Here is an 18,199-nt window from a genome sequence, read left to right on the forward strand (position 1 = left end):
ATTTTGCTAACAACACCTGACAAAAACAGCTTCCCCTGTTTTTTTAACCCAAATGCAGACAATTTCTTTTTATTTATCAACATGAACAGTGGACGCACTTGCCAATCACATCAAGGGAAATGAGGTGTACAGCAAAACTTAACGATACAAACTTAATCAGTTGTTGGGTCAATACATTTGGCAACGCATATAAATAAACATCTATTGAAGAAAAGGCACAAGTCAGTGTTTCACACACAAAACAAACAAATAGGCAGCAGTAACCTTCCTGAGTGTGTGGACACCTAGAGAGGGTGAAATTACAAGTTATCTCCCAGATCGAAGGACAACCAAGGGAGAAAGGGAATTGGAAAGCGAGAATAGCAAATGTAGAGCCTTGGGGGGAAACACAAGATTTACAGTTGGGTTAGAAAAGGCAAAGGTACAAATAAACAACCAAATCTCTCTGAACATTTTATTGTTGTCCTGTGCAGTATGCTATCAGTTTGCCATTAAATATTTTGTTTAACATGCAACCACTGGTTTCGGAAACAAAATAAAGCTTTAGAGGGACAGATCGTTTATAAACTGTAAATCAATACAGTACAACCCTCCACAAAACGAAGAAATGAGTGGAAATGACAATATAGACATTCATTAAACAGTTAGTGTTAACAAGCAGTCAGAATACACCAGATATGCCCTTGATAAGTGACCAGAGACATAAACGGTGCAGGGCTGCCCATGTTGAACACAGGAATCCATGCAGTTTAGAATAGTACAGTATCCGTTTTTACCTATTTGAAGCTGTCACCTACATCACTTTATGTTCTTAAATCTATGCACGCAGCTTTATTAGTGCCCGTTATTTCCTTTGTCTTTGTTTATTAAGTATTATGCCAGTAAATATTATTCCCACACAGGTCCATGCAATGAAACAGAAAGATAGATAGCAAGAAGATGTGATAGAGATAGGGGAACAGAAACAGTGACATATACATGCTTGGTGCAATACTAGGGAGTATGTATTCCTTTTTACAGGGCATTGATAAGCCGGATGTCCAAAATAGTTTTATTACCTCAGTTTAGTATCATGATGATTCAACACAAGTGCTTCATAAAAGATTGAGATCTACAATACAAAAAAAAACAGTAAGAATGTTGATAAGAGCAAAAAGGGACAAGGATTTGTAACATGTACAGAGCTGCAGTTATGTTAAACTATGGCTATAATGTGTGATTTCAAAATTATCATGGTGTGTCCAACATTGGGAATGTTCATTTTAGAAAATAAAAGTTACTTTTATAAATGCATTTGGTATTTAATATATTTTTCTATTTTCTCCTCCTATGAATATGGCATGAAATATAATACAATGAAATATGAAATATGTGGTGGAGTCATGGGAGATGACAAATATCCCCCCCCTCCCCCAGTAATGTAGAAACACATAATGTATCTTCACCTTACAAAAGCTAGTGAAATCCACAGCCTCTCTTTGCTTGAAAAACAACTTTTTGATAACTTCCTTCTAAGGCATGGATGCATTACAATTGACGGCATCATTCTCACTAATGTGGACATTATATAATGAATAAAATAGTGCAAATGGCACGTGCAAGTATAAAGAAAAGCATCAGTTTACTATTCTCCAGTTTCTTATATATTTTCCATGATTGGTTTGGACGCAGCAGTCTAGTCAGTCATGCTTTCCCTGGTTTCTTGACCTGTCTTCAGTCTTCACTTCTAATCTCCTAAAACGGGGTGGATTTACGTGAAGTACTGCACATAATCTCTATTGAAACATTTCCTTATGACAAATGCTTACAGGCCCTCCCAATTAAAGGCGAGTCGGTTTCCATTCCCTGTGTACAATCAGAAACCACTGGGGAGATCATGTAAACAAAGAAATGGTTTAACGCGTTTCATTTTCAATAGTGCCAATCGGCCACGATTTCCTTTTAATTCTTAGATGGATCTCAGGTGGAATTACATGGATTAAAGGAGAGAGCAAATGAGGCGAGTGTATAAAATTACTCTGAGAGAGAGAGAAAAAAAACTCTGCATGTTCCGTGCTCCAGAAATGAGATGCACATTTAAATCTCATCCATTCACCGCCTGTGGCCACAAGCATGTACCTGCCTGCTTAGCCTGAGGGTTAATTAATTGAGGCTTCAGAGGACTATTGGAAGAGCATTATTGCATTTGATACTCTACATCTGTGATTTAAAACTCTTTCAGCCCCTGTTCACAAGGGAGGATTTTTAACAAGGAAATTAGCATTCAGCTTAGAGTATGGCATAGAAGCAGGGAAGAGATGGACATATTAATGATGCTGCTGTGCCAACGCGCCATATCATCCTGACCCCTTTCTCAGTACAGCTACACTAACCAGATAGCCCTGGGGATGTTATACACAATGGCACTTCCTAATAAATATTCTAATTGTAAAAATTAATTGACTGGAAGCTTCATATATATATTACACAATACATATATATTAAACTATCTAATAATAATCCTTGGATTTGATATAATGCCTTATCCAGTTGTTGTCTCAAAGTGCTTTACAGGATACACTGGAAAGTGAATTGACTGTATTTTGTGGGCGAAACACGGCAGCCAATTGCGCACAGCTGTGTCCCACAAATTGTTGTGGCTTGAGTGACCACTTTTTTTTTGAGGGATTATTACCCCCGGAAAGCGATCTGCCAATCGACTAACAAAGAGTTCCTCCTTACTGCTAGGTAAACCGAGGCTTAACACTTTTATATAAGAAAAGCATGGAAGCCTTGGGAAGAATTTCCAATTTGTACATTACATGTACATTAATGTACAGTGCCAATCTACATTTCTACAATAAGAGCTGATCCAATGAAGCTTCCAAATGTTCACCAATCAGATTGTTCCAGACAAGAAACTGAATATTTGTTTCTTTTCTAAAATGGTTACCTAAAAACCTACCTTTTCAACTCTGCTTATGGTCTCCTCCCACTTCCCCCTCACATGGTGTCCAACTTCGTCCTTGTGAAGCGCTCTGAGATGTTATCCCACATGAAGGACACTGGATAAGTACTAGCTGTTGTTGTTTGATAGATGACTTTTATTAAACTCGATGCCCTCATTGTTGCCAGATGGCCATTGATGTGTGTAATTGAACAAGCACAACTTTTAAAAACATTGCATTCAAAGGATGGCACCTCCAACAGTGCAACACACCCACGCCCCTCTACTGGAGTGTCAGCCTGGACTATGTGAGTCCATAGACTTGAAATAGAACTTTAATAAGATTTTATTTTGTCTACGAAAATATGTCTTTTTCTATGTATTTAAGTCATCTCCTTATTTTCTATATAAGAATTCAGTTAAAGGTCAAGGTACCAAAATTAAACATAATGTATGGAACTGTGGAAAACGTCTTAATGATAAAGAAACCTGAGATAGAAGCACATACCAGGAGCATTAAGGGATGCACCAGTACGTATTCTCAGATTAGATAGTACAAAGGGCCTTCTTCATCCAAATTAATCTTGTGATTTTGTGACAAACAAAATTATTGTTGCCTACAGAAGAAATTAATTTTCAAATATTGATAGCGGGTGATCATAATCTAATACATGTATGTATTTGGTAAATGTAGATGGATGTTATAAATCAAGACATTAATTGTATTGGAAGTGTGCAATGTAATTCTTGGATATTGTAGAACTACACATATGGTGGTGTGGCGTGCAGTAGTTTAGATTGGCAACAGTCAGTACGTGAGACAGATTGCTTAGTTAACATGTCATGTCACTGCAGGAGTACAGTATGTGGGCAGAGGCCAGTGTTGGGAGGGAGAAGAGAGTTTGAGGAAAAGTGACCATCGTGAAGTTCCTATAACATACCTCCTGATGCCAGTTCAGAGTTACAGTGGCAGAGACCTGGAAAGGTGACATTGACACATCCATTCAGCTGCAGTGGGTGAGTTGTCTGCAAAGATTAAGAAAAATAACTACAGAAAAAGATGTTTCTCAACTCCCTAAACATAATAGGTTGCAAAATACAACATTTCAATGTTTCCCAAACTAATAGTTTATAATAATCCTTGTGTTTAATGTAGTGCTTTATCATATTGAATCAGACATAAAAGATCCTATACAATAAGAACTGGTGGCCAGACTGCGTTGTGAAATGCTTTGGGATGTCCTCACAACGTACAAGCCGCCTCTAATGTAAATTTGTATTGTATATAATGATAATTATTGCACTTGATATATCAGGAGAATGCCTCAAATCATTTAACATGATTTACTGAAAAGTGTAGTGACCGTGTATTTTGTAGGTGAACTATAGCAAATTAAAGAATTACTGTTATTATTATAAACATCTCAAAGTTCTTTACATTGGTTACTCTTAAGTGCTCTGAGACTCTACCCATGTGGAGCACGCTACATAAGTGCAAGTTGTTGTTAAGTTGTTGAAGTGTAGTGACTGTTATATATGTAATGGGGTGAAAAATATGTTTCGACCATATTTGATATGCTATGTATCTCATTGAACACCCCTGTGACTTTAGCGCACTGGGTTAGGTCAGAAGATTTCTGTGCTATTAATAGATGAATCACCAGATTGCTATCAATTGAGTTAAACTTTATCCTTACCCTTTTGGTTGATCAACTAAATGAATTTTTCTTGATTGAATTTTTCTTACTTTATGACTGTGTCATGGGTATCTTGGCTCAGTAGCTAGTGGAAACAAGGTATTGATTTAACATGGACTTGCCTGGACTGATGCGAATGTTTGGCAGGCCAATTATTGATGCCCCAAAAGTGGTCCATGGTCCAAGCATAGAAGTTTAACTAAATCGGGTGACGCATCTGATCTTGCAAACAAGAATTTATGTGCTATTGTTGTTAGGCACAAATCCCAAATGGTGTTTGAATAGATCATTCAGTACAACTCACTGTATCAAAGTTATAGGGGTGCTCAGAGCAGCTGCTTTTCTTAATAGAATCTATCATGTGGAATCTATTATTTGTCCACAAAATGCACAGAGTCACAGCACTTTACAGTATATAGTGTATCCTCTGAGCCGCTTTGAGATATCTCGACAATGTGATAAGGTGTTATACCAAATGCAAACATTATTATTTTATTATTATGTAATGTTAGATTTTTCACCACTTGTATGACAATATTTTCAAGCCTAATGGATTTTTTGGAAATGCTTGTAATTTAAGATATTACTATTTTCTGGGACACGGTAACATGCAGAATATAGTTTTATAAGAACTGATAGGTTAATAGGCATTGAACAGCTTGTTAAAATAGAGTAAAACAAGAAGCTTCTTAGAAATACTGATGGATGTCCTTTAATCAGATGTATGTTAACTAAATGAATTCCTAGTAAAGTCTGCAAGTACATAATGTAGTAATGTATTTAATTCAGTCTTATGCCAAAGCATATGAATATCAACAGCAATAGATGATGCACACATTCTAAATTCATTAGTTTGTAATTCTGTCTTTCATATCCACCATACAGATAAATCACTCATATCTGAGGATATTACAGACACACTAACCAAACCACCATCAGTGCGTCAGAAGAGAAAGTGGATAATGTCGGGAGGACATCAGTGATGCAGGCAGTCATCTGACACCCAAGGAGCCCGACACAACCAAGGACATAGAATTCCGTTTGAGGCTCCTTATTGCATTCAACCTTTACAAGGTCATCTTAAAAATACAGCTATCTCAGCCTTCACCTGCAACACATGGAAACACATGTGAATGTTCAAGAATTGTCTCTTCAAATTTACCAATCACCGTGAATCAGTAGAAAGTACAGAAAAAGTATCCTTGGGGCCTCCACTGGTTGTATAGTAGTGTAATTTACAATGTTGTATCGAACAACAATTGAGTAAAACAGTTTGATACTCTTTGTTACTCCTCTGTTAACCCAGGTAATGCAGTATCAGCCATACTCTTCCAGAAAGCATAGTTAGACTTTCCTTGGCCAAACGGTGTGATTGTTTACCAACCTCCAGCTCTAATAGGGCTGATGGTTAAGAGCTCCGAGACACTGCTCAGCATGAAGGGCGCTATATAACTGCAAGTTGCCATTGTCGTTGATGTGTGCAAGCTCAAGTTGTGATATTTTTGCCGATGCTCACATTCGTCTGGAGCTGTGATCACCCAGTTAATATAGTAATAATAATAAGTAAGAGTAAAAGCCTTTCTTTTAGTTCAATGTAGATGTGCTTCTTAAATCATGGATTTTATTTTTTTCACATAGAATGCCCATTTTCATCACTCCTTTATCAAGTTTCTTCGTTGTCAAAATATTATTCAACAAAAAGTGAATACTTCTGGTGTGTAGACATAATACAATAGTTTCACTTTCCAATGAGGTGTGTCACACAGGTGTAAGCCTTGCTGCAGAGACAGAAGGTTGTTGGTTAGAACCCCCGTATCTGGACCATAAACTCACATAGTCTAAGATGATGCTCCAGAACAGGGCTGTGGGTATGTTGCAATATTTGGATGCAATATTAAACTGAGAGCTCATCTGCTGTTTCACCCAGCGACCTGTGCAATAATTCCTTGGATACAATTGATTCATAATTGATCGTTTACTTCATGGCTGCAAAATTGTCGGCCTTGTTTGCCTACAAAATATACATTCATGTCAGTACAATTACTGTGAAACTGTGAAGTACTTTGAAATATCCTCCTGACGTGAAAGATAATATACCAAATGTAAAGATTATTATATTATTATAATCCTTTTTACCAACTGTAAGTATGTAGATAGTGCCTAACTTTTTTTTAGGAACATAAAGCTTAAATAAAAATAAAACAAAAATAAAGCTACTCAGATATCAGAGTAGGTTTACTGCTATAATACTAACACAAACCACTAACAAAAACATAAATACATAAAACTAAACACATACAAAATATACTTCAAAGCTTCGTCCTGTTATCACTTTTTTTTACTATTTCCTGTTAATTCTCACTTTTTTTCTATTTACAGAGAATTTTAAGATGTCTTTCCTACCAATCCACCAGCTTCTCTCCATTATGGAAGTAATTTGTAAAACAAAAGTGACTCATTCGCTCCAACTCTGGTTTTACAAGACAACAAAAAACCTAAAAGTCAATACACAGGATTACAACAGAGAATATCATTTTATTGAATGTGTGCAGTAGATTCATAGGCAACCAGGTGGATATTTAACCAAAAGAGAAAAAATAAGGGAAAGGGTCGTTCCTGGTGAAGGTAACCTTGGGATTGTAGCAAAAACTTAGGTAAATTAATAACAATAATCTTTACATTTGGTATAACGTCTTTCAAGGTGAGAGGATTTCTCAAAGTGCTTCTTTCAGAATATTCTCTAATATTCTCTGTGAGTTTTGTGGGTGAATGCGGCAGCCAATTTGCACACAGCAATGTCCCACAAACAGCCATGAAGTGAATGACCAATTTTTTATTTGGGGGATTGTTGGCCTGGAGTATCAGGAGAAACTCATTTCTCTTTTCCAATAATACCAGGGGATCTTCAATATCCATCTGAATAGGCAGACAGTACTTCACTTTAACATCTCATCTGTAGGATTGCACCTAAGACAATGTAGCACTCCCCCCTACCAATGTAGTGGAGTTTCAGTCAAGATGTACATAATAAAAATGGAAAAGTTAATCCATATTGATAGTGGTTCTTGAACAATTCTGATGACAAAGGAATTGGCATGATCGAGGGCACAAATTCGTGAATCAGCCAGAAAGAGGCGAAAGCCTCAACAAGAAAAGTGGGAAAGGGAAATAACATTAAGCCTATCAACAACAACAACACAATTACATTTGTATAGCGCCTTCTTTTACGTCGGGAGGATGTTGCTTTACATGATGATTTTCTCATATAGTTAACATCAGTATTGAATAAATGATTGATTAAAAATTGGGTAAATTGTACAGTGACTGCGAAAGGAGTAGACGTGAATGTTTATCCTGTTCCAAATTCATATCCTTATTCTTTGTTTACAAATATCACACAATCTCAACAATGCTTGTATGACCATAAATATAAAAAAGCCTCTGGAGTATATATATCATAAATATATACATCATAAAATATATCATGTAAAGCAACACATATATATTATAGGTTCTCAGTTTAAGGCTGCACAGTAATTACATTTCAGGTCCTATTGAACTGCTGCATTGAATTGGTATCATTATTTTATTTGAATTACTTTTTCTGCATTGATGTAAATATTACTGCCTAAAATCGGAGAACTCAGGAAACATGACAAGATTACTCTGAGGTGGCTCAAAACTGCTTGAATGATTATACTTGAATCAAAAAAAGCCTCGCAAATGTCCTTGGTGATTCCCTCATAACAAAGCAACATAGGAATTAAACCCACTTTACCTAAAACCGGAAGAGATTTTTAAAATAGTTTGTTAAAATTAACAATGTAGGAGCTAAAAAGATTGAATGAAAACACAATCCAGTGCCTGAAGAGAGCTGCCCTTCACTTTAGTGTCTGTACTGTCACTTTACACATAAAATGCAGCCCCTAATTAAGATCTCGATTCATTGAACCATCACAACAAAACGTGAGCACAATTTATGGAAGGTTTGCTGTACAAATCATCATTCACTTTACTTCAATTAATTCTCTTTTGCAAAACAGCAAACTGGATTGCTTATCGCTTGGCTTCTACAGCAATATTCTGAAAGCATACTCGAGCAAAACAAAAAGATGCATTTTGCTACGCTTGCTGATGGCCTTATCCACATAAGAAACAAATCAATTAGACCGGTGCAGTATTGAATTTGTTTTGCTGTAGAATTCCCCTTGAAAGGCTCGGCTCTCAAAGTAATCTTTAATAGAACGATGAGTTTATTGTGGCTGCTTTAAATAAACCAGACAAAGAGGAAATCAGAAGATGAGCACAGCAATGAAAAAAACCCAGAAAAGGCACTTGAGATAGCATTTTCTTTATATTGATGGGAGCATTGCAGACCCACAGTACAGAATACAGCCCTCAGATTTTATGCCTCGTGCAGTTATGTGTGTTTTATACTGTTAATTAATGTAGGGATGAGAGTTGGTTGTAAAAGCTGAATATTACAAGGTAGCTACTTGAGAGGCTGGTAGCAGCTGGTTGAACTTTCTCCTTATTCAGGCCTATCATGTGGTGTAAGCATCAAAATGCACGTATGCTGCCTGAAGCCCCTTGACGAAGTGCCTCAGGAGTACTTTTATCTCTGCCCGCCTATATGCATCTCATCCCTGATAACACATCACACAGCTTTTCATATGGATCATTTCTTCATTGCAGAAAACTGTTCTGCAGATTGTCTTTGTACTGTAGAGTGGTTCACCTCAGGCTTTTGCAAAGATTTTAGACTTGTATTGATTTTAAAAAAAGACTGATAAATATTGATTAAAAAGGTAGAAAATGTTATGTACCTTCAAAAGTATGTATACATGAATGCAGCCCTGGACTGATTCCCTCTACACTGCATTCATTCTAGCCAAACTACAGGAGTATAGAAACTAAACCAAACCGTATGGGTTTTGCTCATCTTACAGTCTATAACTGCAAAATATCCTGCAATGTGAAACTTTTATCAAAATATCTTGAAATTCAATGTAATGTACTGTTGCTGTCTCATCAGCCAGTTTGATTATCTTATGAAATAATTCAATAGGTTTGTAGACATGCCCTCTTGCTTCTAAATCTATAACATCAGTGGCAACCTAACTACCCAGAATTTGGCCATTTTAGCGTGAGAGACAGCCAAAACAACTCCATCTGGAAATTGATCTCTATCTTGATTCGTGAAAGCTGAGATGAAAAATGTATTTAACCCACCTGCCAATTGCTGAATGTCTAGAATATTCATTCATCCAATGCAGTGCTGGGGGAGTGCTAAATTGTCAGAAGTGTCATCCTTCAGATGAGATATTAATCCGATTTCTGTCCACCTGTCCAGGTGGACTTGAAAGACCCCATTCCTACTGCTCGAAAACGAGAGGGTGTTTCTCCTGGTGTCGTACCCAAAAATCTCTCAAATAAAATTGGTTCTTTGTTTCATGGCTGTTTATGGGGATATTGCTGCATTTGCCTACAAAAGACACAGTCTGATTTCATTTCACAGTAATCCTGTGAAGCGCTTTGGGACATTTTCTTGATGTGAAAGCCACTATACCAAATGCAAGGATCGCTACATAGTTGACTTATTTATATGCCAACTGAAAAATACAGTGATAAACCCTTAATAAAAGGTGGATTGGACTGAGAACAAGATGTTTTGTATGTTGTCAGCAGTCAGTTGCTGTTGTTATAGTTTTTACATTCTTTCCTTTTGCAACTCAGTCTGATCTTATTAAATATAGGAACAATACAGTAGGCATGAATTTATTTGCTAATGATCAATAAATACAGATTGCCTGAATCTGTTCATTCTAAAGCAGACTGTATTTTCCATCGCTCCACAGAGCATCTTGTTTTTGAAAAATAACTCGTAGTAATGAAAGCACTTTTTTAGAAAAAACCTATTTAAGTAGCTTTGTATATATTAAAGCTCCTGTTGCCTCAAGAGCTCACCTGTAACAGACGTGATCAATTAAGCAATTTTCTGTGCAGTTGATGCCACCATTCACACAAATGGAGTGGAACAACTGAGCATAGCAGATGGCTCCTCCAACCAAGCTTTATTCTAAATCAATATTTTCTGTAGGTATATCAGCCTGCCTCATAATTCTTGTTAGACTTTTGAAAAGACTGAAGAAATCGAGATCACATTGTTCTCTGTGCACATTCATCCCTCGTCCTCCTGCCTCTGTCAGAGGTGCCATGTTTTGGGTGAGACACGAAGGTTCCTGTCTGCCTGTTCTTCAGGTAGATTTTACAGATCCCAGGATGCTATTACACACTGTGTGTCAGCTTGGCTCAGTGGTAGCACTCTGGCCTTCGAGTCAGAAGGTTGTGGGTTCATGTCCCACATCGGGACTTGGAATTATAGGCTAAGATAACACTCTAATGCAGTGCTGTGGGGTTGTTCCATTGTCAGAGGAGCCGCTCTTTGGATGAGACATTAAACTAAGGTCCCATCTGCCTATTCAGGTAAATGCTAAACATCCCAGGGCAGTATTCGAAAAGAGAAGGGTGTTTCTCTCAGTAGTCCTGACTAACAATAAAATTGGTCACTCATTCCATAGCTGTTTGTGGGAGGGGCACTGCTGTGCGCAATTGGCTACCGCATTTCGTCCACAAAGTATACTGTCAATTCACTTCACAGTATATTCTGTGAAGCGCTTTGAGACGTCTCAAAGAGGTGATAAGGTGCTATATCCAATGCAAGGATTATTATTATTAATATTATGGCACCAGCCTGCTTCAACTCCCCCACCCCACCATCGGCAGTAAGGCTTTCAGTGGATTTGCTCCTATTCTTTGGAACTCCATGCTGGAGTCCCTTTGACACACAACTCCCCTTGCCTCCTTCAAAGTCTGCTTCAAGATCTATCTCCTTGACCATGCTTTCGGCTATCTTTCCCCCTCAAACCCTCACCCCTCGGTGTCCATCTCTAGCTCAGGTGCAAATCCTGGACTGTCTACTACCTTGGAACGTCCTCCCGATATGAAAAGCCTTATATAAATATAAATTTGTATTACATTCATAGAACTACATAGAATATATAGCACAGAAATAAGCCATTCGGCCCAACTGGTCTATGCCGACGTTTATGCTCCACATGAGTCTCCTCCTTCCCTTCCTCAACTAAGCCTATCAGCATAACCTTCTATTCCTTTCTCCCTCATGTACCTATCTAACTTCCCTTTAAATATATCCATGATATTCGCCTCAACTACTCCTTGTGATAGCAAGTTCCACATTCCCATCACTCTCTGGGTAAACAAGTATTTTCTGACTTCCCTATTTGATTTATTGTATTATACTACGGACAAAAGAAGGAAACATAGGATGGGTGTAGCTCACTCTAGCCGCAGACATTGTGAAACAATTTTCCTGTGTCTGGAATGGAACTCTCCTCCTGGAGGGACACACCCTGCTTAACTAATTCCAGGAGAGTGAAGATTGGTGAGAACCTAGGAAGATCCTAGGCCCTTCATTGGGGTGCTGCTGGAGTTTTCCATTGAGAGCACTGCCTGACAAGCTTCATGCAGGGTTAACAAAAGCTGAAAGTGAAGGATCCCAGCTCCCAGGGAATGGTCTGCCCTTCCAAATCCTGCTGATGTACCAGGTTGGTTGGGCTGTCATCAGCTTTGCTCTGGAGTACTACAGTCCCACCTAATTCAGGAAACGGACTATCGAGATCACCATAGAGGCTTGATTCAATTCTGATGTTCAGTTGACAAGCACATCACGTTGGAGCCAGCTCAGTGCCAAAGAGACCCCATTCTCCTTCCCCCAGGATAGTGACTTGTTGGTTATTTGACTTATAATTAACAGAGGTCTGATCTCTCACTAGATGGATAGCAGACCCTAGGAACTCATCTTCGCAATATTTGAAAGGTGCTATACAAATCTAATTTGTTGTTGTGTGAGTATTGCTAACATCCTCCTGTGCCCTCTGCTCACACACATATCCCTAACTCATTGAATGATAGTTCCACAAATTGGAAGTGTGGAGATTGAGCAGAAGCTGCTGGCATATTTTCATGCCAATCAAGATGGTGTCCAAGATCTGGATACATGAGCATATGGCTACTGGATACTGGTCCACAAACCAGGGCTCCAGGTAATGCCTTCCACCTGCTGTTGTTACAAGCTTCAGAATTTCCTCATCAGCTATTCAACAGACATCTGCCTTCAGTGTGGTGGGAGGACCTTTACAGGACATCTAGAACGTCAAGTCCGATGTTCTAATGCTCTGGAACTACAAAGGGAGGACTTGTGCTGGGAGGTTATTCCATAAACAGCAACAACATTCCAGTATCTTACAACACCATTCCCTCACGCAGAACCTCGGCAGACCATCAGGCTGGAGGGTATCTCAGCTGTCCTGAAACTGCTCGAATCCCATTGCGTTTTTCTTGCGCAATCAGCAACAACTGTGACTGATTTTCCCTTTCTAGTTCAGAACACCTAGAACACCTCAAGACTGCCACCTTATCCGAGATCAACTAACAGTACAGAATGAGGGGTAACCTGGGATCTTCCTGGTCTCCATAATTCAACACTACACCAGGCAGTGCATTTACTCATCTTGAGAAAGATACTTAGCAATTAAGTGTATAAAGGGATTTTGGAGGAAAAGGCAGCCTCAGGACACTTGGGATTTGGGACACTGCATGTGATGGGTTGTTGTGGAGGTGATGATGACCCAATGCTGGTCACATGCAGCAGTAGTTTTGGAAAAGGCAGGAAAATGGAATGCAAAGAAACATGGTGATCTAATAAAACACGACTGTTTGTGGGACATTGCTGTGCGCAATTGGCTACCGCGTTCGCCCACAAATATACAGTCAATTCACTTTACAGTATATTCTGTGAAGCGCTTTGGGACGTCTAGAAGACGTGAAAAGCGCTATATCAAATGCAAGGATTATTATCATTATTATTATAACAGAAAAAGCTTGATGTGCTGAATTGCCCCATCATTCCTATAAATAATCCTGAATAATTCATTACATATCAACCATCCTGCTGCTACAACCTCCTTCAACAATATTGCCCAAGCCACAAACATCGGTCTTCTTTATGTATGGCCCCTCCCTCTCCTCAAAAACAATCTCCTGACTGAACTACAGCCACCTTCTCTCACCCATCCCCAGCTCTCTTTCCTTCTCCCCAGCTTGGGCTCCCAGTTATCTGTGTAAAACAATTTGAGACTTGCTCCCTATGTGAAAGGCGCTACATAAATGTAAATTATCAAACTAAATGTACCTAGATGTAGAACTATGATTTTCTGCACAGGAGGCCATTTGACCCATTATGTCTATCATTACTACCTGTTTTATTCTAAATTGCCCTTTCTTATATTTGACATAAATCACTTTCTAGATTTGTGTTTTTATTGCTCAGGTGTTTATTCAGTTCACTTTTGAACAATTATTTTGCTTCAGCCTCAATACACTTTGTGGTAATGAATTCCAAAAACTAACAACCATCTGAGTTTGATTCTAACAGTCCTGAGACTCTGCCCGTTTGTCACAGATTTCCCAAGTAAAGAAATATGCAGAAGATGAACCTAGTCCCACCACCCCTCCCATGATACCATTTCACAATGGTAAGATCAGGGAAGATGTCCATGTAGTTTAGCATTTCTGAATCACAGTTTATGGAATTTGCTGCTGGTCAGTGGGACATTTTTGTCTGTCAAGTCAGAAAAGCAGTGTCCCACTAACTGAAGGGTGAAATCCATTAATGATAACAGTGTCAGCTGGTGACCTTTTTGACAGGTGAGACAATCTGAGTTTGCCTAACCAAGTTATCTTGTTACCACAGCAATAGGCTCTTTGTGCATGTGCAATGCATTGGCCTCCCTCCCGCTGGCCTTGCCCCAGCTCAACGCTCTTCACCTGATGAGCTGCCATGGCCGCAACTCCAATACCTAGCTTGGCCACGCCATCAAGAACAGTGGTGGGTGAGGGAGGAAGGGGACCAGTCTCCATACACCCAGATATGTTTAATGCAACAAATATCAAATGTAACACTAAATTGACTTAAATAAATGCAAGAATTATTATTATTATTATAAGAACACCCACTCCATCCTCAGTCTGATGAGTGATGGGTTGGATGCAATTGATGTGGATGGGGTGGGGGGGGGAAGAGAGGAAACAATGAAAACAAGATCAAGGCTGCAATACTCTGTGTGGAGCTGTGAGTGCACTGCCTGAATGATTGTCTTACAATACACCATAACAAATGAGTTGCAAAGATCAGGAGGAACTACTCCTGTCTTGTACGCACTATGATATCAACACAAGATACATTTCTTCAAAGCTAGTAAGGGATGCAGAAAACAGGAAGAGTATGATGCAGGGCTCGGTTAAGAAACCAGATCCAAAGGGCTTAACTGTCATTTTATATATGTGCTGTGGCCTTGAAAAATGGCTTAATGCACATAAAAATATCAGTCTGCATGAACTACTATATATCGGATGGATAGAGAAGCCCACAGTCACACAAGTGCTGTGGAGCAACATTGTTAAAGGGCAATACAAAAGATTAATAGCCAACATAAATCTGGGCTTTTTAAAATCTTTCAGCCCCTTCTCCTCCCCCTTCGGGTGGGGGGGGGGGGGGGGGAGAGACACGGTAAAAATCAGCAATGACACAGCCACCAGAATGAAGAATAAAGGGCAAGCTATTTGAATACTGATGTGTCCCACAACAACTTCCATTTCCATTAATGACATGCTCATCAAGGGCAACAATGGGACCTGCTGCCGCTGATCTCCCTGTGCTTGTCAGCGTGTGTGCTGGTAACGCCATTCTGTCAGTCCCTGGCTGCAGTTAGAGACCTGCACACTAATGAGAAGTGCTCTCTGCCATCAGCGCAGACAGGTGCTTCCGTAGCTGGGACATGCTCCATTCCCTTTCCCTAAACCGCTCTTTCTCCTTCTGAGCACCCTGACAGACACCATGAAATGCAGAAATTAACAGCCCCATCATGTCGTGCTACTGCTTGCAGAGAAAGCAGAAAATCAAGTTGTCACACTGTGCGCGGTGATAAACCCACAATCCATTCTCTATTGCTGCCCTATAATAGCAGCAGCTCGACAACTCGATGGATCATGGGCTTCAATATTAGCTTCAGCTGCACTTCACCATATCATTAACACACTTAGGATTTTCAGATGATTTTCCTTCAGTGCAGGCATCAGCACCAAACTGAGTCATAAACAGATATGAGTAATTGATCCCCATCATACTAATCTGTAAGTAATCTGTGGTTAGTGCAGCTTTACAACACCAAATTAATGAAAGCGCTGAACAATACAAAAATCATCAACCCAGGATATGTGCAAAACTGGAACTGAGAAATCAGTATGAATTTGGGGGTTTTCAGTGTTACAAGCAGCAGCAGGAGATGACAAATGCAGGATACTGCATGGGTAGAAATGTATTTCAGGAACACGAAAGAGCTATAATTCACAGGCATAAGTGAATCATGAAGGTCTTTCTTAGATGTGAAATCTATGCCCGGTCATCAGTAGAACATTCAATCTATTCCTTTGTGTTTAATGTTTAAAATATACATTTTTATTCAAAATGCTTTGTTCCATATTTTGTAAATCATCTCTTCAGGCTTTTTAGATCCATCTTCTCCCTCTAGCGAATACTGTGCCAGCTACCATATCCAGCCCAGAAGGAGGAGTGGAAATTTGTTTGTTTCTCAATACTGTTCGTTCCATAAGTGGGACACTGCTGTGCGCAATTGGCTGCTGCGTTTCACCCACAAAATATACAATCAAATTCACTTTACAGTATATTCTGTGAAGCACTTTGAGTTGTTTTGAAGACTTGATAAGGCGCTTTATCAAATGCAAGTATTATTATTATAACTAGACATTAGGAGGCACACATGTAGATTTTATTACTTATCTTCAAGAAATAAAAAGTTGACATGACAGCTTATAAAGTAAAAAGATTGAGCATGTCTCAAAGAGCAAAATTGGTTTTTCAATTATATCCAAACCCATGTTGTGAGGCCCAAACCCCAACACAAGTGCTTTTGTACCCAATATTCTCTAATATGCTGATTTTTCTCCTGTTGAGAGTGAATCATGCTCAGAACTGACAGCTCTCCAGTAATCAGCCCAGGTGTTCCTCGTGTTAGCATCAACAGTGTGTTATCAGCTATCATGTTCAAATCCCTTCACTCCCTGGAACCTCCCTACCTCTCCGAACTCCTCACTCCCCAATCCACTTCCGGTCGACTGGCACTGGCCTCCTGCTCGTCCCTGGCACCCTCCGCCCCATCATCGGAGGCCATTCTTTCAGCGACTACGCCCCCCAAACTCTGGAACATTCTCCTTCAATCCTTTCACCTTTCCCCTCTCTCAAGTCCCGCCTGAAGACTTTTCTGTTCGACTGTGCTTACAGCCACCTCCCCCCTCCCCTGGCTCGGAGTCACGCTGTTAAGTGCTCTGAGACGCTATCCTGAATGGTCCAGGCAAATTGTTGTTGTTGTGTTTTACCAAGGGAGGCATTACAAACTCCTTTCCCCAGGTAACACCCAAAAACTCATTCTTTCCAAACAAGATCAGTGGCTAGTGAACAGGACATGGAACCATAGTTGGATTTTCTCTTATCTGGCCTGGAAACACTAGTCAATTGCACAGGTAACTAACACCAATTCTGGATCTTTGCAACTTTTTCTGTTGATTATCACCAAAAATGCAGCCTGCACTCCAATCACTACAAAGATGGATGCAGTGTTAATTAATTAATTCCAATTAATTAATTAATTCCAATGAGACATGAGAAACTATCATCTTATCGCGAGGATGAGGTAGCCTCTGAATAAGTAGGTAGCACAAGGACACTTATGATAACTGCTAACACTCAATGTCTCCATCACCAGGTTCAGCATCAGAAAATGGTTTGCACTGCTAAGGTACAGAAGTCACCTCCTGCAAAATCAATGTAACTGGAAAATTAGTTTGTTCCTTAATTTTTCTCCCATCTTCTTCACTCCTGAACGGGTAGACAAATGGTCATTATTTATGTTTGAGCTTGTGGGTATCAGCAGGCTTTTCAAACGTGGGGAATGAGTGGATGGGGGAAAAGAGCTTTCCGAGTCAGGTCTGATTCTGTCCTCATCTGACACCCCCACTCAGGAGGCTCTAGACACCAATCAGAAATGCCTCCCCTCCTCCCACGATGCCCTCCACCCATCATTCCCCTCTCCTAAGATCAACCAAGAATCTGGGGATTGAATATGAGAACTTCCTGGTTTTCCTTAGCATCGCACCAGATAAGCCCGTTCAGTCATTGGGATGGGGGAAAGCAGAAAAATCATTTTATTTGGAAGTACTCTTAGAATATTGATATACTGCACAACTCTGCACTGCTTTCACAACCTAAATTCCTAAGCAAGCTGTGTGGGTGCTATGTATCAACACTTCTCCAACACTGAAAGCCTAAGTAACCATTCAGGGACTGTCTTTTGCTGACAGGCAACCAACTAGAAATGGGCCTTCAGACCTGCCAGAGTGGTGTTTAAACCAATGATTT

This window comes from Callorhinchus milii, unplaced genomic scaffold (assembly GCF_018977255.1).
Source record: "Callorhinchus milii isolate IMCB2004 unplaced genomic scaffold, IMCB_Cmil_1.0 Scaffold1, whole genome shotgun sequence".
Taxonomy (NCBI): Eukaryota; Metazoa; Chordata; class Chondrichthyes; order Chimaeriformes; family Callorhinchidae; genus Callorhinchus; species Callorhinchus milii.